The 24663-nt window shown below is 41.2% G+C and overlaps 1 long non-coding RNA gene across 3 annotated transcripts; it reads right to left on the bottom strand.

Annotated features, from left to right (window-relative positions):
- Positions 1–291: 291 nt before the first annotated feature.
- LOC147012193 (uncharacterized) lies at positions 292–24623 on the bottom strand. 3 transcript variants are annotated; one of them, XR_015051507.1, is made up of 5 exons: positions 24147–24623; positions 19314–20410; positions 19035–19087; positions 1805–2083; positions 292–1534 (listed from the first exon to the last, which is right to left on the bottom strand). It is a non-coding gene; the product is annotated as an uncharacterized LOC147012193 (long non-coding RNA). The 3 variants fall into 3 exon arrangements; XR_015051506.1 differs by having other exon boundaries at positions 292–2083; XR_015051508.1 differs by lacking the exon at positions 19035–19087 and having other exon boundaries at positions 292–2083.
- Positions 24624–24663: the final 40 nt, after the last annotated feature.

Below are 24663 nucleotides of genomic sequence, written 5' to 3'. Positions count from 1 at the left end.
TCGAAATCTGTAACTAATTAAAAATTAGGTAATTAATCGGAAAATTAAATAATCAATTGATTAATCAGTAAATCAAAAATACCCTTCATAGCCAAATCACTTGTTCACTGTTGGGTCCAAATATCAGCTTTCTAGCTCAAAAAGGTGCCCGAGATATTGCCAGGATGAGAAATAAAATCAATAAGTAATGAATAAATCGATAATAATTAAGTAATTAATCAATTAATTGATTAATCAAAAGATAAAAAAAGACTTTTTTTGTCAAGGCATAGCTTCACTTTTGTCCCCAAATTTCAGCTCCCAAGATCAAAGGATGGTTGAGTTATCACCCAGACAAACAAACAAACAAGAAAACAAACAAACGGAGTGAAAACTGAGTACTCCCTTCCTTCGGCCTCAACTAAGTTTTATGCCTCAACTGCAGAAAACGGCCTAAAAGGGCCAAAAGCATGGGCTTTTATTGAAGTTACAGTTTGTTTGGGTGTTAGAAGTGTCCTCAGTATGGCCGAGTATTGGAAGGAATGTATGAGAAATTCCTGTTCCTGGAACGAAAAAAAAAAAGTTAATAAACAAAACTTTTATCTTACCAATTCTCCATTTCAAGCCAGGAACTTTACACACAAACTCAGACCTCCATATTTGTTGGAGTTATGTGAAGCATTTATTTACCCAACTCATGAAGTGCAAAGCAGAGTAAAGCAAATGGTTCACTCTGTCTGTATAGCAGTTGTTACACGTCAACCTCGGGGCACCGCATCAGTAACCAGGACGGCGCTACAGCGGAAAATAAATAAAGACACTGATGTGCCCTTGGTGTTTTTTATGGGAGAAACCAACATTCAACAGAAGACAGAAGGATAACTTTATAAGGAATATTTATGAATCCCTACTGTCTACCTCAAACACAATAATACTAATTATGAGTTACACTAAATGACTTTCCTCGAAATCCACAAATTAAATAAGTACAAACGTCACAGACGACATTGCAGCGATAAGTTAACTCACGACTCTCGATGTGCAAGCAGGTTGTACAGTAAACCCCAGTGGGTTATAAATGGGTGAAAGGCCGGGGGTGAGCACGGTTGAAAGAGTCTCGTCCGGAGGATGCACACAAGATGAAGCCGACTGCCAAGTCGCGTCTTACAAGTCCTCAGAAGGTGAAATCCTCATATCAGCGAAACATGGAGAAGAGCCCAAGTCCACAGGTAAAGCTGTATCACAGATGATGAAGACGGGAACTCCAAGCTATAAAGGACAATGCGTTACTTGAAGAAGAGAGATTGGAGGTTATGGAGGTTACCGTCCGAGGTTATGCACGGGCCAATCAGCCGTGTGCCTCCTCAAAAATGGCCGAAATGGTGCCAACATGGGTGTGCAAGCTTTGAAATTGTCACTGAGATAACAGCAATGCAATGTCCAACATGTAGGTTCCACGAAAAAAGGGAGTTCAGCAAAAAATAGCTCACAGGGCACGAAACAAGAAGCGAATCTGAATACCCCACAGACCAATGGACAGTGGGTTGAAGTTGGCCTGTTGTGGTCAGGAAAAAAGGTAAGTCAACAACAATGCACATACAATAATGCTATTTCTATGATCTAACAACAATGCCACATACTGATCATAGAGCACCACAGATCATGGAGTGACAACAATGCTATTTCTATGATCTAACAACAATGCCACAGACATCGATCATAGAGCACAACAGATCATAGAGTGACAACAATGCTATTTCTATGATTGAGGAACTACTAACTTTCAATTGAATGTTATATTTTGAACATGAATCGGAACACGAACCTGCAGTTTAGCAGTACTTTAGCTCTGTTTTGCAAATTGCATGGAATCTCGTCCTGAGTGTGCATGCGAACAGCGCGGTCAAGCAATTGCTCCAATCTGTCTGTCTGACAATCAAACAAAATTTAAAATAATTATTCCAAATGGGAAACGTACTGTTTAAGGATGTCATAAAGGACACAAACTACAGGCATGAAGAGTCAATGCTGGCTGTGCTGGGAGTTGTGGTGGTAGAGGTGGTGATGGCGGCCTTGGACGACATCCATCCATGGCATCCTCCTCCTGACAGAAAAAAACGCAGGACAATAATATTATGTCTTCCTGTTGTTTTACAACTTTTGAAACCAACTCTTGATGTTCCCTAAATCTTCTTGCTCTTTCTTTCGCATCCATTTATTTATTGAAAAATATCATTTAATATCTCATCTTGTTTCACAACAATATATTTATATTTTTCAGTCGTGTGTTTCATGTAATCCCCAAATTCCTTTTTACTACATAATGTAGAACAATTGTCTCTCCAAAAATTGTTTATATCTATTGAATTTAACTTGAATAAAATAAAAGTATTAGCATTGTTTCTGATGGAACGACGAGGAAGTTGAAAGTACGATTGACTAAGATAAATACAATTGCAAGAAGAATGTCTCCCTCTTGTGTAGTAGCTGTCCATTACCGTTTGGTTTCTCTCATTAACACAATCATCAAAGATAACGAGGTTCTTTTTGGATTTATCCAAATCTTGGGGAGACGGTATATCATCCGTATTATCACGAAGAATACAAGTTATCGGTTTTGATTTCTTTTTACATCTCTGTGTATCACAAAATAGTTGTATTATATCTTCAATGTTATAATCATTTAGGTTTTTTTGAAGTTAAAATAAACCGATTATATCTTCTTTTTGAAGACCAGCATTAAAGCCTTGTGAGAGTAGTTGATACTCTGGTTGAAAACTCGACTTTGTGAAAATTATTCAATTATCATAATCTAAAAAGTTGGGAGTGAGGAGCATCTTTAAAAGTAAGCAGGTTTTTTCACATCCACTTGAACCAACTATGAGGCATCTTAATGAATTTGGGAGATTTTTATGGTTGTCAAATTTTATCTTATTTTCCCAAATGAGTAAAAAATCATTCATTTATATATTTGGAAAACAGGTTATTTAATTTATTATTGGCTTTTTTCAAAACTCTATATTTTATCCTAAGTTCAGGTTTAATTTCAAGATAATCCATTATTTTATTTATGCAATATCTTGTGTTGATATTTCCCTGAAAATCACATCCATGAATAATATATAACAACAATCCTTTGAACATTTCTCTAATACATTCAGTTTCTTCCCTTGAAAGGAAAGGTGTGTTATCACCCTCGTACTTTACATTCATTTCTCTAATCAATCTTGCAAAGTAATTCATTTTTGGTGTAAATGTAAAAGAATTATTTTCCTTTTTATATTTTTGATTATCATTAATTAGAAGATAATCACAGAATATACATTGTTTATAGGCTTTTGACTCTGTGTTTAATCCCCGTCTTTCACACGCAGGACAATTCTCAAATTTGTCATATGGAGAATCATGGAATTCAAGAGGCTCAAAATCGAGTAAACTATTCATATTTATAAAGTAAAACTTTACTTAAACTGAAATTCATCTTCGATATCATTTTCGATACTTTCAGAATCATCTATACCTTCATAACTATCATTTGAACACAAACTCTCGGTGTCATAACTAACGTTTGAATGCAAACTCTCGGTATCATAATCACTCTCATAATCTTCAAAATCTTCAGTTGAATATTGACTCAATTTAATTAGTAGAAAAAACATTACCATCGATATCTATATACATTTTTTCATTAACAGATTCAACTGCTACATTTTTTATATTAAAGGTAATTTTAAAATGATCCTTAACTACAATTGAACGAAATGTCATTTCACCTGATATATTAACATCCTTTATTTCATCAGGATTTATATCTTTAGGGTTGTTGAAAAAAATACAAATTTCTCCTTGCATATTACAGATGGTCTTATCTTTTCTTTCTAAAGCTTCATCCATAAGGTTTTTATTTTTTGATACCTTTTCTTGTTTCATTGCTTTTTCTAGTTTTGAATATATTGCCAGAAGGAGAGGAGAAACTTTTGTTAGAGATACCTTAATTGATGTTCTTCCAGGTATTCTAAAAGCCCTTCCACTGAAGTAAATTGAAGAACTCATCATATCCACCATAATTGTTTTTATCCAATAGTTGTTATATTTATCTTTGTTCAATTTTACATCCTTGACATATTTCTCAGTATCTTTAACAAATGAAGAGATTGATTGAAACTTGTCTTTTGTGTCTTGAAACATTGTATTTATTAAGTGAAAAAGTTGGAGGATAAAATGGTTTTAAGCACAGATTCACCTGTAAAATAAACGAAATTTTCATCAAGAAAATTTTAGTTTAAGCACAGATTCACCTGTAAAATAAACGAAATTTTCATCAAGAAAACTTTAGTTTAAGCACAGATTCACCTGTAAAATAAACCAAATTTTCATCAAGAAAATTGTAGTTTAAGCACAGATTCACCTGAAAAATAAACGAAATTTTCATCAATAAAATTTTAGTTTTAGCACAGATTCACCTGTAAAATAAACGAAATTTTCATCAAGAAAATTGTAGTTTAAGCACAGATTCACCTGAAAAATAAACGAAATTTTCATCAAGAAAATTTTAGTTTAAGCACAGATTCACCTGTAAAATAAACGAAATTTTCATCAAGAAAATTTTAGTTTAAGCAAAGTTTTATTATATAAATGTGGTGAATACAACGTACTGCGATGTTTGTAATCACGAATATAAACATTATAGAAAACACCTCCGAACCAACAAACACACATTTAATCTATTTCATAAAATATCTCCTCTTGAGTTGGAAAGAAAACATTGTGATATCTGCTCAAAGGATGTTTTGAAGAGTAGTTATAATAGACATCTTCAATCACAAAAACACAAGAAAAATGAGTTTAAAGTAAAGGGAGACTATTATATTGAAAACACTGATGGGGCATTTAAAGGGCATATAAATTCTAGTTGTAATCTTAATTATAAATCACCTTCTTTTATTCCAGTCTTTCTTCACAACAGCGCCAACTATGATACACATCTATTTATAAATGAACTTTCAAAAACACCAGGGAATATTTCTGCCATAACAAATACAAGTCAAAAGTATATTTCATTTACAAAAATGATATTCACAAAACCTTTAACTCGTATTAGGTTTCTAGATTCTTACAAGTTTATGGGAACACCACTAGCCTACCTTGCATCAAATCTAAGTTCCACGGACTCTTTTCCAAATCTTAATTCATTCTTTCCAAAAGAGGAAATTCAGATTAAAGAGAGAATTCAAAGTAAAGAGGAAATTCTAATTTATGAGGAAATTAATGAAGAAATTCTAACTGAAGATGAAATTCTAATTATAAAGAAAATTCGAACAATGAATGAAATTCTAACTAAAGAGGAAATTCTGATTAAAGATGAAATTCTGATTAAAGAAGGAATTCTCACGAGAGAGGAAATTCAAACAAGGAATGAAATTCAAAGTAAAGAGAAAATTCTTACAAGTAAGGGAATTTATCCTTATGATTATATGGATTCATTTATGAGATTTAAAGAAACACAACTTCCTTCAAAAGAAAGTTTCTATAATAACCTTTATGAAGAAGAGATAAGTGATAAGGAATATAAACACACACAAGAAATATGGAAAATATTTAAGATAAAGAACCTTGGAGAATATCATGATTTATATCTAAAAACATATGTTTTATTGTTAGCTGATGTGTTTGAGGCTTTTCGATCACTCTGTCATAATAAAAATTGTTATGGATTAGATCCTGCCCACTATTTCACAGCTCCTGGTTTAGCTTGGAGTGCAATGTTGAAAATGACAAAACAAGATATAGATTTAATCAGTGATGTTTATATGCTTTTGATGATTGAGAAGTCCAAGAGAGGTGGAATATCACAAGTATGTTCAAAAAGATATGCTAAAGCAAATAATAAATATCTTCCAAATTATGATAGTGAAAAAGATAGTAATTATTTGATGTATTTTGATGCTAATAATTTGTATGGATGGGCAATGTCTCAATCTCTGCCTTATGGTAAATTAGAGTGGGTGGAAGAAAAGGATTATGAAAAGGCTTTGATAAATATTGTTATTTCTTCTCAAGAGGAATTGAATGACGAAGAAGAAGGTTATTATTTTGAAGTTGATTTGAGGTACCCGAGTGATCTTCATAATAAGCATAAAGACCTTCCTTTTGCATGTGAGAAAGAAACCCCAAAGAAAGAATGGTTCAGTGATTATCATAAAAGTTTTAATATTAAAGGCAAATCAACAGAAAAGTTATTAACAACATTCTATGATAAGAGGGATATGTTTTGCATCAGAGAAGCTTAAAACAGTTTTTGAGAGAAGGATTGAGAGTAGCTAAAATTCATAGAGTTTTAAAATTTAAACAAAGTCCTTGGATGAAAAAGTATATTCAATTCAATACAGATATGAGAGTGATTACAAAAGTAAAATTTGAAGGGGACTTTTATAAATTAATGAATAATGCTGTATTTGGAAAGACTATGGAAAATGTTAGAAACAGGCAAAACATTAGATTCGCAACATCTTGGAAAGAAGCTTTGAGATTGATAAATAAACCAAGTTTTGAGAGAGAAGAGGTTTTTTCAGAGAACTTTTCTGCAATTCATATGAAAAAGGAAAGTATTGTCATGGATAAACCAATTTATATTGGAACAGCAGTTCTTGATTTATCAAAGATATTGATGTATGATTATTTGTATAATGACTTAAAGAAAGAGTATGGTGAAGATGTTTCATTGTTGTATATGGACACTGATAGTTTTATTCTAGATATAAAAACTGATGATGTTTATAAAGGTATGAAGAAAAATATTGGAGTATATGATACAAGTAATTTTAGCAAGAAGAGTGAGTTATTTTCCAAAAAATGAAAAGGTTATTGGTAAGTTTAAGGATGAGTTGGGTGGAAAAGTAATGAGTGAGTTTATTGGATTGAGAGCAAAGGCATATGCTTATAAGTATGGTGATCAGATTGATAAAAGGTTAAAGGGAATAAAGAAATATGTAATAAATAAATCAATAACTTTTAGAAATTATTATAATTGTTTGATAAATAAGAGAGAAGAATATAGCAAAATGAATACAAGAAGAAGTTATAAACATAACATATATTGTGAAGAAGTAAATAAAAAGGCATTAGGAGCCTTTGATGATAAGAGATTTATTTTAGATAATGGAATAGATTGTGTTCCATATGGATATTGTATGATAGAGTGAATAGAATAGATTGTGTTTTAACGATGGGAAGATGGGTTAGGGTTTTTTAAGGGCTACCGCCGCGTTTTTTCGCAATATATAAATGGTCAAACCAAGTATTAATCAAATTAAAGAGTGGAGAAAATCTCAGTCTTGGTATATAAATGGAAAACATAATGAATGTGAAAATATCAAATAAGTCTTATTGAAAAAATAACTAAAACAAAGGTAAATAAAACAAATAAGCGAATCAATTTAAAGACTAGTAAGTTAGAGGATGTAAAGAAAAAAATGAATATCCTTGAATGGACTGAAAACTTTGATGGTTATCAATTGAACAATGAAAAAACAATTTGCTATAATCTCAAAATGATATGTGGCTCAGGAGGTGGTCAAACAAGAGCATTAAGAGAAGTTTATCATTTCGTAATGGCACAAAAGGGGTATCTTAAAAAATATAAAGATTCAAATGTTTTGTTTTTAAATATTTTAGATGTGGATTATTGTGCAAAGAAAATTAAACTATTGAAGGAATTTGAGAATGAACAAATGTTTATATGTTCAATGATTGAGCTAAACAATATGCATCGGTTATTTGATAAAGAGTGTCCCGAGGCTTAGACGTTTCAGATATTTCTTTAGAATCACCTTTATCAAATCACATTGCGACTTTACTACTTGAACAAATCTTTATCTTGTTGCATTGGTTATTTGAATAGAGAGCCCCTATACTAGGTTAAAAGGGGAGACAAATAAATATACCTTGGGCTAAAAAGGGGGTTTATTTTTAGGGGAAAAAATATGAATCGCTGAAAATCCCCCATTCATTTACATGGGGAAAAGTGAGCCAGAACCCGTATATTCACCCTACTGACATTGATTGGATGGCCTGTCTGATAGCATTAGTTCATGAACATTTAAGATTTCATGATATCCTTTGGAGAGAGTGGGCAAGTTATCGCAGGCATAATGCAGAGTGAGACATAGACCGGTGATCCGAGGTTGAGGTCAATCATGTGTTTTCATGAGTTTGTTTAAAAGGAAATTTTACCGCAGTATCTCAAATTGCACAATTTGAACTTGTGCGAGTTTACTTCGGGCTTGTGGATAATAGCAAATTGCCCGTGTAGGAGGTAATTGAGAATTTAACAGAGTTATAAACAATTTCCAATGTAAAACGTTGGTTGGAGCCTCACAATGAAAATATAAAAATATGGCAGAATGACCTGAACCCCTGTACTGGATCGCATACTACCCTTTAGGGGGCGCTGACTGTCAAGGGCCATGGAGTGCCGAGCGCCTGGTTGCAGCATGCAATCTAGCCAGGGATAGAAGCATAAGAATATATACGGATTCCTGTTATGTGTGCAGGATGACACACGATGTTGGGACAATTTGGAAATAAGAGGGTATATTGTTGTGGGCTGGGGTTCGGCGGTGAGCACGACCGCAAGAGGGAGCTGTAGCGTCGGCTCCACCAAACACACCGGAATTTAGGTCGTGCTCCTCGGATAAGTCCGAAAGGTACGGGTCCCTTACAAGACCATGAACCGCCAATAAATCGACCGCGTGGGGTAGGGTTAATTGCCAAACTTCAATATACCTAGTTATGCATGCGGCAAAGCTACCAGGGAATTCACACCCTTGACAGACCTCGAGTGGGACGAGCCGTTACCGTGACTGAACCGTGTGTAACCGGAGCGGAGGTTACCGAGGCCTGTCGGTCCAAATTAACAATTTACTGCCTCACTATTTCTCAACACACACCGCGCTAAGCCAATTAAAGAAATGACAGGGAATGAGCTGGGACATTCAACAATAGGGAAATTTATTATAATAATAATCTGGGCGGGAAGCACGTAAGGGCAGAGTTTTCCGAATATCAGGTAGGCAATATACAGCGAGCAAAAGCATTAACAATTCCACTTAAGAGACGTGGCCCACACACAGACACACACCCAAAATAAACGGACCCCGTCAGGTCTTTATTGAAGGCTTCCAGCTCGAGGAAAGGTGAGCTGGAGGCCAGAGCCTGTGCTTGGACCTGTCCGTGTCGTGCGGTCTTCGATGATCTGGCTCAGTGGCGGGACTCAAACCTGCAGCTTTCACGTGGCATCAAGGACAAAAGCACCAGGAGTGGGGCGGAAGATGCCAGCATGATCCAGGTGGCAAAAACAAGTGAGGAGGCAGCGAGGCAGGAGAAGCAAGTGATTCTCCTCAGGCTCCGACACACAACCAGGCTCCGACGCCAACATGAACATGAACACCCCTTCAAAGGGAGCCTGGTCTTTTTATCTGCTCCCTGAGCGGGGCAGAGCCTCAATGTCGGACACTCTGTGCGCGCTTGGTTGGACAGGGATCAGGTGAGTTGACACGCTGTTCGCTCCTGATTGGACAGGGATCTGGTGTGTTGACGTGCTGTGAAAACTCCAACTGAACAGCAAGGGGAGCCTAGTAAAGTGCTAGTTCAGTGGAGGAGTTGTGAATGGAAATGGCAGGGTGGTTGGTTTGTCGGATTTAAGGATTTAAAGACCTGACTATAAAACAACTTCGCAGCGCACTTACACTTAATTACCCATTAAACAAGGGACGGGACCCTAACTAGAAACACATACTTATCGATATAACTGATCTATAAGGACTCTGGCTGTTGTGTGCGATGGGTTCCACATTCGTAACAATATAACATCGCAAAGTATGCCAGCCAAAAAATGGTAAATTGATAGTAGAAGCTATGTGTATTGTCAAATGTTGGTGGGGTGTGCTGCCTTTTTGGTTGTTGGTTGCATCATTGGTTGGGGCATGAATGTGCCAGTGATGCGGTGCCCCTAATGCCAGTATTGAAGTTCATTTTTGCCAACATTGGAGGAGTGACAGGCTGAGTCAAACTCCTGAGATTGGTTCTGTGGTCAGTGGGACTCTAGGATCTGATCCCAAGCCACTACTCTAAGTGCTAAGCCAACACTAATTATAATATTGGTAAAATGTCTATAAAATATATGGATCTATGTACTTGAACGTTAACTCTTGTGCTGCCTTAACAAAGGTTGTCAAAGAGTTTGCAGCAGCCCAGACACACTACTGGAACCAGCTGCGGAGGAACACCACGGCATCCAGCCCGGCGACTGGGTGAACATCAAGGTGTTCAAACGGAGGAACGCCTTGGAGGCATATTGGACCAGACCCCACCAGGTATTACTGGTTACCCAAGTAGCTGTCAAGTGCGAAGGTAAGCCAATCATGGACTCATGCATCTCACTACAAAAGAGGATACAGGAAGTTTTAAAGAGAAAGAAAGGAAATCTGCAAGTGGAAAGAATGTTACTGTAGGTTCATGACAGATGTAGCAGTGCTTTTGATGAGCATGTGCACAATCGTGATAATGTGGACAATAACAGATAGTGAGGGCAGTATGGGAATGTCATAGAGAGCAGAATGTTTGGTAGGTCGACAGTAGGGGAAACAAGGAATGGGTTGTGACAGGGTACGCAGGGAAGAAGAAGGTAAACATTGGGACCAATTGCATGAGAAAGGAATGTATGGAAAAAACACTTATATGACCCTTACATATAATTATGCACCTCGTGTGACCTGGGATGAAGGGGACATAGGCCCTGTCTTCCTGAAACGAGGCATAGTACATGAAGGGATAACTGGGACAAGGATAGATATAAGGATACGAATTAATAATCTCGTGGAACCGCAGGCATCATTAAATGGTGTATTTCTGTGACCGAACAGGACACATAAGAAAGGAGGCTGCAAAATATCATGATTACAATCCAGGATGGAAGATCGGAGCATGGTTGCAGGAATTGTTTGGAGGTTGGGGAGGAACCATTCTCAGGATCCTACTGACAGGATTGGCTGAGTTGATGGGAATATTCATTATATTGTCTATAATCAAAGCAGGCATTATGGCTGGCTTGCGAAAATGTGTTACAGGGTGGTATCCGAAGTCAACACCCACGAAGCCCGAAACCAAGCCCGAACCTGAGATGACACTTTTAGCTGGGGCTAGGGAAAGGAACTTTCCAATAAAAGGGGAAATCTCCCTGCACCACCCACAACCACCATTGTACACCCACCCCCGCTACCCTTGCTCCTTATGTATCACCTGCTTGTAACATGTATACTCTTACGGCTGTGGAAATTCGCAGAACACCATAAAGGTTCCTTAGATCAGTTATCCCGGTAAGTGAGTGTTCAGATAGGTTTCCCCACCGTTGTTTAAGGCCCTGTCACACCTTGACGATTGAGCCAGCGTATGCCTGACGTATGCAAAATTTGGCAAAAACGCTGGCACACGTCGAATACATTATGGGTAAGTTTGTATACGTTAAGAGCACGCTGGCATACGTCGCAGTACGCTGGCTTTTTTCGTAGTACGCTGGCATACGTCTTTGTACGCTGGCATACATCATAGCACGCCCAGGTGTTAGACAAATTCTCCATGCTTGAAATTTTCCGACGTATGCCAGCGTATGACACACGTTCCGCATAACGCTGGCATAAGTTGTAGGCATGTTACACGATCGTTGACACACGTTACTTGTAAGTTACTCATAAGTCGAAACATGTCGAGGTAATGGTTAGCGTACCCGAAACTGATTTCTAACCTATGAGTAACGTGTTGTAGGCACGTTACGTGATCGTTGACACATGCCGACAACACGCTAAGCAATCGTTGGTATAAGTTTTCTATAAGTTATCAAAACGTTCTGTGTATGTTAGTAATACGTTATGCATTTGTCCAACTCGTTATTAATACGCCAAAACATGGAAAAAAATATCAACACTTCAACGTAAAAAAATAAAATAAAAAAAACATGGAGTCTGAAACACTGACGGGTTCCTACTGTGAACCCCATTTTTATATAACAATTCCCCTAAACACTGCCAATACGCCATCATACGGTAGCTGTAAGTTAGAAACACGTTCAGTAAGTTCTGTGGTCGTCCGGAAGACGTCAATCAAATACGTCTTCATACGTCAATGTGCGTTACACATAGGTTCAAAGCACGTTACTCATAGGTTCAAAGCACGTTACTCATAGGTTCAAAGCACGTTACTCATAGGTTCAAAGCACGTTACTCATAGGTTCAAAGCACGTTACTCATAGGTTCAAAGCACGTTACTCATACGTTCAAAGCACGTTACTCATAGGTTCAAAGCACGTTACACATAGGTTCAAAGCACGTTACTCATAGGTTCAAAGCACGTTACTCATAGGTTCAAAGCACGTTACTCATAGGTTCAAAGCACATTACTCATACGTTCAAAGCACGTTACTCATAGGTTCAAAGCACGTTACACATAGGTTCAAAGCACATTACTCATAGGTTAAAAATTAAGTTTCGGGTATGCTAAACATTACGTCGACGTGTTTCGACTTATAAGTAACTTACAAATAAAGTATGTCGACGTGTGTCAAGGATTGCGTAGCGTGCCTAAAACTTAGCCAGAGTATGCAGAATGTGTGTCATACGTCGAGTACGTCGAGAAATTTTCAACATGCTGAAAATTTCTCGACGTATGCCAGCGTACTACTACGTATACCAGCGTGCTCTTAACATATCCAAAACTTACCCATAATGTATTCGACGTGTGCCAGCTTGGTTCGGCAAATTTTTCATACGTCGGCATACGCTGGCTAAAACGTCAAGGTATGACAGCGGCTTCACACTTCGATGTCTCGTGCGGTTATGATTTGAATCGTCGCGCCTCAGCCTATTAATAGCCTACGCCACGTGATCGTCGGTGATACGCTGCCACGCGCTATGCATAAGTTAGACTATCGTTGGGCATAGGTTGTGAACGCCGACAACACGCTCAGCATTCGTTGGTATAAGTTATCTATATGTGATTAAAACGTTCTGTGTACGTTACTAATACATTATGCATACGTCCAACTCGTTATTATATGCCCAAAACTTAAAAAAACATCAATAGTTCAGCGTACGCCAGCGTTTTACATACATTTTGAGACGTTGCCATACGCTGGCTAAAACGTCAAGGTGTGACAGCCTCTTAAGAGGGCTGTGACCCTTTGAGGTAGGTTTTTCTTTTTCTATCGATATTTTGAACCGACCATACCTCGACCACCATTACAGCAACCAACTTCGCCCCACAAACAACCACAATGCCAACAACCACCACCAACCACGCCACAACGCCAACCACGCTACAATCACCACAACAAGTACGCCACCACCTAACCATCTCCGCCGCTACGCCAGCTATCGAACACTATCCTCCACAAACCATGCTACAACCCTTTCCGCATCGAAAGTAAAGGAGAGCGCCAAGTAAAGGGACCAAGGAAGGAACTGCGATGACGCGTGGATTTTCCCGCCTTTATTTTCTCCGCGTTTGGTTTGAGTGGAAGGGCAAGGCAGCTCGCTCGCGATTGGTGGATACGAGGAATGAGGCGCTCGGAGCTGAGGAACGCCCCTTTTTGAGAAGCTTCTCGAAGGGAGGCGGAGCCGAAAACGGGGGGGGGGCGAAGCGCTGAGCCCCAGGGGATAGAAGGCGGACAGCATGCGAGCTTCATGTCTTGGTCTTGGTCTTCGGGGTGGCCTGTGTCTGTCTTTTTTGGGGGTCCTGTGGTTCATCGCCTTCTGGTCCTGTGGTTCATAGCCTTCTGGTGGTCGAGGCCTTCTTGTGGTGGACGTCTTTGTGGTGGTTCAATATTTTGGTGGCTTCGTGGAACGACGTGGTTTCGAGCTGGAGCTTTGTCCTCGTCATGGTGTTGATAACGCCAAGTCGCGAGGGTTGTGTGCGGAGGACCAGCCCTGCCGTGCAGTCGGGAGGAGAGTGCCAGAGAGAGCTCGCCGACCATCGAGGCACATCGAGGGTGCAGGTAACCTGCTACGGTCTCGCCGGACCCGTTCGGTATCCCAGGTCCCATGTCATAAAGACCCAAGTGGTCCAGCCTGACCCCCTTGTATGTGAGGGGGTCTTTTCTTGTGTTTCTTTTGGGTTTTTGAATGAATGTTGTCGTGGCGCCGTCTGCCAAGTAAAAATGCCTAAGTGACATGTACATTTATTAATTATGTTTGGTCGTTGTGCTTTCCCTTGCTTTTGTTTCTATTTGCCTGCATACCTGTTGTATAATAAATGTGCTCATCTAAAGGTACCCCGTTCGTCGCGTCCTCCTTTCAGGTCAGGTCAGGTATGGGAGCATGTGCCAGAACAGCGCGTCGCTGCTTCCACTTTCCGACGGTACTCCAGGGGCCTCCGTCTGGCCTTCCCCCAGGCAGATGCCAGGCCCATCCCCATCTCCTTGAGATGCTGGTCAACCTGCCGCAACCACGAGGCACGTAGTCAGCCCATTGACCTCCTCCACTCACGAGACTCCCTCGCTGAGAGAATCTGGTGAGCAGGATCAGCGTCAGGAAAACGAGCCACATGCCCATACAGCCGCAACTGACGCTCACGGACCAAGCAGGTAACAAATCTCATCCGAGTCTCTCTCAGCAACCGCTCGTTGGACACAAAATCTGACCAGCGATAGCCAAGGATTCTCCGAAGAGACCTGGTACCAAAGGAGTTAAGTCTCCGTCTCAGATCCTTAGTCAGAGTCCAAGTCTCGCATCCATAGAGCAAGACTGAAAGCACCAAGGATCTGAAGACTCGGGCTTTTGTCCTCCCGCACAGGTACTGGCACACCCCATGATCCACTGAATCCAGGACTCCCCGGGCCCGACCCAGACGTCTGTTGACCTCTGACTCACAGCCAGCAGAGACATGAATATCACTGCCAAGGTAAGTGAATCTCTCCACGACCTCAACATCCTCACCACAAACAGACACAGACAGGACAGCAGCATCCAAGATGTCATTGAAAGCCTGGATCTTAGTTTTGACCCAAGAAACCTGTAATCCCAGCGGCTCCGACTCCTCATTCAGCACCTCGAGGGCCCCCAAAAGGATATCTAAAGTCTCCGCAAAGATGACTGCATCATCTGTGAAATCAAGGTCAGATCTTGACATTCCCAAACGATGCACTGCAGATTGATCTTTCCGACATCCTCCCTAAAATCAAGTCCATACAAGTGCTGAAAAGTGTGGGGGCCAGTACACATCCCTGACGAACTCCAGTAACAACTGGAAATAAGTCAGAGATGGTACCACCACACTTCACAGCACTTGACATCTTCCATCGTGTCTTGGTCTTGGTCTTTGGGGTGGCCTGTGTCTGTCTTTTTTGGGGGTCTTGTGGTACATTGCCTTCTGGTCCTGTGGTTCATAGCCTTCTGGAGGTCGAGGCCTTCTTGTGGTGGACGTCTCCGTGGTGGTTCAGTCTTTTGGTGGCTTCATGGAACGACATGGTATCAGAGTAGAGTTCAGACATCAGATCAATCAGTTTTGGTGGCACCCCACGAAGACCAAGAATCCTCCAGAGGGCATCCCAATTCACTGAATCGAACGCTTTACAGAGATCAACATAGACTGCAAGCAGCCCCTGCCGAAACTCTCGTTTGCATTCGGTGAGGACACGAAGAGCAAGGATGCGGTCAATCGTTGACCTCTTTGGTGTAAAGCCTGACTGCTCTGGACGCTGGTGCTCAAGCAGATGGTGGCAAACCCTATCAAGAATTATCCGAGCAAAGACCTTGCCCGGCACTGAGAGCAGCGTCACCCCTCGGTAGTTGTTGCAGTCTTGGCGATCACCCTTCCCTTTCCAGAGAGGGACAACAAGGCCCCTCTTCCAATCAGTTGGGATGATGCCTGTGTTCCAGGCAGAGCAGAAAACTGCATGCAACGACATGAGTGCAGCATTTCCACCAGCCTTGAGAAGTTCAGCATGGATGCCAGAGATCCCTGGAGCTTTATCCTGTTTCAATCGGTTCACCGCAGCCTGTGTCTCCATAAGCAAAGGTGGACCACAATTTATTGGAGGGTCAGCAACAGGGATTGTAACACCATTGACATCCAACTCGACAGCTGGTGGATCAGCCTGGTTCAACCGCTCAAAGTAACCGGCCCAGCGGGTCTTCACTTCAGACTCCTCTGTTAAGAGCCTACCACTCTCTGCTCTAACTGCAGTGCTCTGAGCGATGGGCTTGGATGAACGCAATGCGCGAATTCCCCTGTAAACGGGACGAAAATCACCTGTCCACAGGTGATGCTCTACTCCCTCACAGATTCCTCGCACATAGGCCTCATTGTCCACCCTTAGTGCACGTACAGTTTTACACCCCAGCACCCTGAACAACTCAGCTCTGCAATTCAGCCTGGCCCTGCGATTCTGGTCAATGGTATCCAGTGTCCCTTGAGAGACAAAATTCTTCTTTGCCCTGCGATGAGTTCCAAGACATCCACCGGCAACATCAAGGACGGTGGTCTTGAAGGTAATCCATAACTCTTCAGGACCCCCCAAAGCACCCAGACCCCCCAAGTGTACACTCAGCCTATTCGCAAACTACTCAGCAATTCTCTCATCCTTGAGCTTGCCAACATCCAGCCAAGGCTGGGATGGTACCATTCTCCAGGATTTAAGGTGCAGCTTTAGAGTTGCTCTACAAGCCAGTGGTCAGTATTGAGGAACTGAGCACTCCGGTAGACCCTGCAGTTCTGGATCATCCTCCAGCGACCGTCAATGAGGACATGGTCAATCTCCTTTGCCACACCGCCAGCGTTGGAATACCAAGTTCAGCGATGAGCTTGTGGGCGCTGAAGCCATGAACCGGCAACTCTAAGTCCATGACTTCTTGCAATGTCAAGGAACTTGGTGCTATTCTGATTCATAGTTCCTGACCCATGGGGACCAACACACATCTCATAACCATCCCTATCAGTTCCAGTCGATGCAGTGAAATCCCCCAAGACTAGAAGTGTATCTCGTCTGGGGCACTGATCAACCACAGTCTCGAGCGTGGCGTAGAATGTGTCCTTCACGGTGAGATCACTCGCTTCAGTCGGAGCATAGACAGAGACCAGGGAAATGACACTTAAGGAGTGACGAATCCTTAGTCTCATAATACGCTCGTTGACCGGTGTTACCTCAATTATCATTGGGGTCAGCTTATTGGACACAGCAACAGCAACTCCTTGAATATGGTAACCATCAGAGCGACCAAACCAATCGTAGGTGTAACCACCCACCATTATCTCGCCGCAATCCGGTCTCCGAACCTCAGAGAGAGCTGCAACACCGATGTCCAAACGCTTGACCTCAGATGATTACAGAGACAGGTGATCATCCTCTCTTAGGGATAGGACATTCCAGGCACCCACCCAAAGGGACCGCCTCAGGTTAACCCAAGGAGACCGCCGTCTGGTGGACGACACCTCAGCACCACTCCGACACACTCTCCTGCAATCTGACCCAGGGAGGTTACCCCGTGGTTTCCCTCCTTTCATCAAAGATTGGGGGTCCCGAAGGCTTTGCCCCAATCCCGTCATCCAGTGAACTGCCCTGCGAAGAGAAGCTGCACAGGAGGTACTCTCATGGAGTGGGTTTTCAGATTTTTTTGCGTTTGTGTGTTTTGCGGAATGAAGGGTTTTACGGTGGCCGGAGTGCAAATCCTGCCATCAACCTCCTCATAAAAAAGTAACCCAACTGCAGGAGGACGTCCGCAGACACAGTTGGGCACTGGATATGGATGGTCCGTTGGCTCACAAGGAGCTCCTCCGCCATTTGACAGGTTTTGTATTTAATCCTGCTGAGTGTCCATATCCAAACACCCCCCTCACCAGAAAACCTGGTGGGGGAAACTGTTTAGTCGCCGACAACCCGACCATGGAACAGGTTAGTACAGGTTTACATGGTACCTGTAGCAGGTCACAGATCTGACCTGACCTGACAAGTTCGGTTGGAAAGGAAGACCTCCTTTGACCCCATTGAAATGCCATCTTGCATCGCGGAATAAATGGCTGGGTTTCAAACACCCGTTGAATAGAATCGGATCCGGCGAGGTCGGCGATAATACCCGCTCGGTTATCACTGCAGAACGGAACAGACCGCTTAAGCAGTTCGTGTCCCAAGTCGACCTGCATCGAGGTGCGGCTGCCCGGTCAGTTCCCCACGCAGGTACTTAGGTATATCGAATTCGGCGAGTAACCCTATCTTGCGTGGGTAGACAATTGGCATGGCCATGGTGGGGATTAGAAACCCACCCGTGACTGGTTTCCGGAAAGCTCCGGCGTTAGCTCCGGAAAGTCATGACTGAATTGTCCGTCCGGTGGGCGACGCGGTTGCTATTAGTGGAAAGCGGCTGATCGCACGCCGGCGGGCGCGAATTCGTAACAATACCTTTGTGCACCAGGCACCTGTGAATAAAGATGAGGAACTTATTCAATTGATCGCAGCAGCTAAACTTGAGAATGATAATTTGCATGTAATGTTTGGAAAGGAAGATGAAAATGTAAATGTGGATGTACACAAAGATGCTGCAGATTCTGGCATAAATGTTAAAATGTTACTGGAAATGGATGTGCATCAGTTCAGTACCAGTTCAGACTCAGACCTTGAGCCCGAGCAGTTTTTGGATGGAGATTTTATGATTTGGATGGTGATTTGTTAATCGGGGGTTGGCATGTGATTCCATCTTTAGTGGGGCAGGTAGCTGTCTTTCCATGGGTTAGAGGGGTGCAAGGGGAGCCTTTCGACCGCCGTGGAGACCATCTGGAGCTGCCCCGAAGGATGGAACTCCTCCCAGGGAGTGGTCTATCTGCACCGCGAAGCGGGGTCATCTGCCGGCATGAATTAAGAAGATGCTTGATTGTGATATATAATAAACAATTTTCTCTCAAGTACATCGACGTCTTCATGCCTTAGTAAAGGGAGATCACGCCCGGACACTTACACTGTACTGTAAAATTTCCTCCCAACCACTAGGAATGTTTCCATCAGCAAAATTACTCACTGTGAAATGTTTCCTCACTCAAGAAATGGCTGACTTGTATTTCGTTATGTGTGCTGGGGGGTGGGGAGGGAGTGGAAATGGTGATTTGAAATAATTATGATACCCTTTGGGGATTTCTCAATCTTTCAAGAATTTCAGGGCAAACAAAATTTGTGAGGGGTAAACTCCAAAGGTGAATCTAAACTTACAAAAACATGGCATTGTATTTTTTGACCCCAACCCCTCCTTGAAATTTCAGATGGTTTTGATAGAGAAGAGAATGACCTGTCATACTGGTACCTGTAGTTCTTTCATAATCTGTAAAAACAGCATCCCGCTCATCCATGGCTTTCTTCTCCAATTTCATCTTGTGAGCAGCTTCTTTCACAGCCTCCTTCTCCTGTCTTGTGGCATCCTGTTCTGTTCCATCTGTTTCTTCCTTTCTTTTATTTTGACAAGTTGGCTTGTCCGATGTCTTCTTTTTACTTGTTAGAAGCTCCTTCTTTTTGAGTAATTTGTCTTTCTGTTCTAGTTATAAAAAAAAAAATGATTCTATGTTCAGTATATTCCTGGGGACGTCCAAAAAACATTTGTTTTTGAATTATAATATATATGTCTTGCCCTTTATAATCACTTTTTTATTGAATAAAAAGATAAATTAAATAATACAAATGTCTGAGCTTTATTTTCTGGTCAGTTCAGATATTCAGTATTCAGATACTATGGATACTTTTTCATTTCTCAAAAAAACCTACAAATTTCTGACCAACAAAGCAGTAATCCTGATGTACCTACAATAAATGTGAATTTGACATGTTTTACAATGCTGTTACTGCATCTTTAATTTAGTAGTCTTTTGGATAGTCTGATGTTTCTGATTACTTTTTTGCCGGAGACAGATGGTAAAAAAAGAAAAGATGTATATCAATTAAAAAATACGGGCAATGCCCCTGGGCCCATCTGGTAGAACCAGGGAACCACTGGTCGTCATGTATGACCCACAAAATATGTAAATTAGCTGATGGTTTTCACAAACTTGTGAAAGCACCCTGCAGAAATGATTCCGACCAAGTTACGTCTTCACCAGGTGAATACCTTTTGAGAAGAAGTCAAAAGTAGTGATTCCGGGATCGTAATGACCTTAGACTTTTAAATTGACCTAATTAATATGCAATATTTGATAAGATTTGCAAGACATCTGGAGGCCTTGGTTCTCAGAAGTTATACAAAGTTTGGTGAAAATAGGACTATAAGTTTTAGCATGACTGGTGTTGGCTTAACGGTTAGGGTGACTGGCTTTAGATCTTTGTATCATGACTTTGAGTCCCTGTAACACCAGGTGTGTTGACTTCCGAGGTGTCATCCTTCCGAGGTTAGCAAAAATGAGTACCAGCTTCCTGGAAATGGGGGAGGGGGGAGGCATTGCATCAGTGGTACACCCACACTCTCAGAAATGTTGCAATCAGCAACCACAGGCTGCATACAAAATAATAGTAGTTTTAGCATGACGGGTGATGAAGGTTGTGTGACCAAGTTTCATTAAAATCGTGTGTGTAGTTTCAGAGAAGAGAGCAAATACACTACATAATTAGGGGGGTCAAACCTGGACCCACTTTGACCCTTGGTCGACCCCTTAGACCATGATTTTTGTTAATGCTATGAACAAACTTTGGTATATCATGGGTGATGAAGGTTGTGGTCAAGTTTCATCAAAATTGTATGTGTAGTTTCGGAGAAGTTCCGAGTGTTTACATAGTACAGCCTGACTGACTGATTGATGGACACCACACAATGCTAATACCTCACCTGAACAATTTTTGTTCCAGGTGAGCTAAGAAATTAGTAGGCACACCTTTTATTTGTACAATTGTACCTAAAAACAAGATATCAATTCTTTACTATTCCAAAATTATATGGTACATGTACATCAGAAAAAGAAATCACTTCCTAATACAGCAATAACGAGCGTTATATTGGATTTGATATACCGTATTATAAATATTGTCACGGGTCTGGTGGCCCAGGTTAATCCCCCGACCAAATTTGTGGTGACAGGCGGTTAACACCGCCAGCCCCCGGATGGCCGAACTTCTCCCTTGGAGGTTTACAACCAAGACTCTTGGAGATTATCATGCACGCAGGAAAAGGGCGCAATGGCAGAGGGACGGAGGCACGGGGAAGCACAGGGGGGGGGGGGGTTATATTCGAACCCCACTACAAATACACGGATACACTTACTTAAATGAACATATTTAATGAAAATAGACAAAATATTTACAAAGGACAAAAATCAATAGGTAATGTTAATAACGTGAAGGAAATAAATGTCTAAGTCGAGGTGCCTCCACATGGACTTAAATACAAACAAAGGAAAACAAAAGAAAAAAGAAAACCCCTCCTTTTATTCTTGGACTTAGTTTGGCCTAGGGCTGATCTTTGTGGAACTTGGAATCGAGGCGCTTCCACCAGCACGTGCAGATGCACGCAAAAAATCAACCACATGCGTTCCTTCCCTCAACTCAACTCTGCGTCGTGCATGCACTCAACCTGAACTCCACTCTCCTCTCAAAATGTGCAACCAACCCTTCCTCTTCGACGTCACTCCTAACAATCATCTGCCTCTGGGGCGTGGCCTGCTTGCCCAAAAACGGGAAGGTGGGGCTTCTGCCTGCTCGGCTTGCTTCTGAGGTTATGCCCATAAATAATCAGCCTCGGGGACATGATTTTGCTCACCGTCACCCTTGGAGATTGGGCTTCTGCCTGCTCAACACGTTTGCTTGTTTCTCGTCATGGTTTTGGTTATCAAGAAAAACATAAGGAAAAGTCACTGGAGGACAATTACATACTGGGGAAACTTATTCTTAATCCCTAGCACCCCCCTTGTGGTGACACATAACACTTAATCTCAGAGTTTCCCTACTTAATTACATCAAGATGCCTCCTACACGTCCACGGACCAAACAACTCCATTCAAATATAAATTCCCTATTAAATCCCTCCATCTACACCCACAACCGTAACAATATATACAACATGGTCTTAATCAAATGTTCAAGCATTTCAGTGGAAGTCATTCACATGACAGCTTTGATTCTTATGAATTCGAATTTTAAGGATTTTCTTTTCTTTCCAGAAATTGTACTCGAGGATGGCATACTGATCTTCACAAAACTTTATGTCCTTATAAATATACAGATGTACCCACAAATTTAACTTGGCTCAAACAATCCCTCACAAAAAGTTGGTTTAATCACAGCAAGAAATATTTTATGGTAAACTTTTACGGCATTGCATATATTATCACTTACATAACAATAACGCTTATACAGCAATAAATTCAATCCCACTCTTCCCTCCAGGTCTTCAGAACAGCTGTTCACCACCACCTCTTATCTTCCCCCATTCAAAACCACGATCTTTTCTACCCCCGTTAATCCACCCCAAACTCACCTCCTTCAAATTCCCTGCTTTCTTCCTGAAAGTTCCTGTAGTGTCCATCATGTTTACCCCGTGTACCTCACCCCATCCCTCTCCCTTCCAAAAATCTCCTAATGTCTTTGTTCCCTACTGTTTTGTGCTTTCCTCTCCAACCCCTCTTGTTTCCTGCTCTCCTTGTTATCCGTTCTGCGTGTTAACGCTCATACGAGCCTCGACATTATATACAAAAAACAGCAACAAAGGCTCGTGGAGAATCCTGTTTGCTCCCAACTTCACTTGTGGCGAGATAATATCAACGAAGGTTTACAGGGGCCAGGAGATGTACCCAAACGGCAGTCTTTCTGTTTCATCCTCCAGGCCTTCAGGGATTGACATCAAGACAAACAAACAGAATCACAGACCAGAACAATAATATACTTGCAAATCTTCGATTTCACAAGTAAAAACCAGAGAGGCACAGTTCGTGAGACACAGCATTATCAGCAGCACAGCCGTGGTTCCAGAAATGATGTAGCCAAGCAGCCACATGCTGCAGACAATTTTTTTTAATCTCCGAAATGGTTAGGGTTAGGGTTAGGGTTAGGGTTAAAGCCCTCATTTCTTTTGGGGATTAAATTGTCACAGCTTCAGTACTCAGCCCGCATATCCAGAGGCCCAGAAGCTCTCCTGCCTCCTGCCATACCTCCAAACGGCTATCCTGACCTCTGGTTTTACAGCCGCTCTCTTCAAAGCTCTCTGGCATTAATATAAGAACTGTTAAGAAATCTGCGACGTTGGTTTGTTCAATTGCGGGTAAGGGTCATAACCGGGTTTATTTACTGTTTAAATTTATATTTATTGTATACTGGTTGGCATTGCTTCATATAACCCTTCTCCAATGCCATGTCATTGTTACATAAGGGCTGTTTCACAGTCATGGTCATTTCTGGTATTTTGTACCCTTGCATGCTAAATAGTTAAATGAGAGGCTGTAGTATCTCTGTCATTAGGGCCAGTAGTTGGTACTAGTGATGGCACAACTTGGACCACTTTTTATTTGACAAAAAATGTCAATTTTTGGCAGAATGGCATATAAATTGCCATTTTTTTTTGACAAATAGCTGTCTCATTTTCTCCAGGTACACTGCATTCACAGCATATAAACAAAATACAAGCAGAAATTGGGACTTTTATTTGTTGTTGCATCAATTTAATACCTCTTCTGTACTTTGTCCACAACATATTATTCATTTCAGACTATGAATATTTATTTCACCCTCATTAAATATGTCCCACCGTTCGTCCGTCAAAAAATGTCCTCTCCGGAAATGCATATTTAAAATAATTTTTTATATAAATAAAGCGTCTTTTTAAAAGTTTACTGTGTGTTTTACCAAGTGTGTATATACCTGCACTGATATTATGCTACAAAGTTCGAGTGTAACCAATAACCTTCTATTTGCATGGCCTGCACTGATTGCCTTACATGTGTCCATCAAAAATGTGTCCTCTCCGGGAAAAATACTCTCCTAACATCCTTGGGGTATTATTTTTAATAAGAAATATTCATTCAGATGCTCCAAAAATTTGGATTTAAGTTTTGTAATTAACAATGTTGGATTTGGAGAAATAAAAATATAAAAATATTGAGTTTGAATTTTTAGTGGTTGTGAGACAAACTTGGTACCCTCATTGTGAAGCAGCCCATACATGTACCTTGTCTCGGGGGCTGGATTCTGTAGTGGTCTCGTTTGGTAATTTTGGTATCGTTGGACAAGCTGACTCAATCCAGCTCAAAGCGCTCAGCCTCATCCTCTCCTTGTACTCGACGGTGACGTTGTCTCTGCACTTCCCCCATCTTATCATTTTCTGACCCCTGCTCTTAACTTCCCTCTCTTTTCTCCACGCGTACAACAAACATCACAGTGTTGTGGTGGTTGGTGACATGCTCTTCCTCCATCGCTTGCCTCACAGTTTGCTGAGTTCACAATGTCCTATAGAGAGTGATTAATTCCAACGAAAGAATTTGGCCAGCAATGCAATGCTGAACACAATTTCCAAGGAACTGCAGTTCAATCTCTCCAACAATGTTGCTGCCAAGGCAAATTGCAACTTCAGCTAAATAGTCTCTGGATTCTTGAGAGTTAACCAGTAATATTCCAAACAATCATTTACTCTGAACTTTGAAATCCACTTCTAAACATCATTGCATTTGTGCAAAAAGGAGGAGCAA

This window comes from Eptatretus burgeri, chromosome 15, assembly GCF_056783735.1.
Source record: "Eptatretus burgeri isolate ZD-2024b chromosome 15, Ebu_testis_v1, whole genome shotgun sequence".
Taxonomy (NCBI): Eukaryota; Metazoa; Chordata; class Myxini; order Myxiniformes; family Myxinidae; genus Eptatretus; species Eptatretus burgeri.
This window is presented reverse-complemented; position numbering and strand designations above follow the sequence as displayed.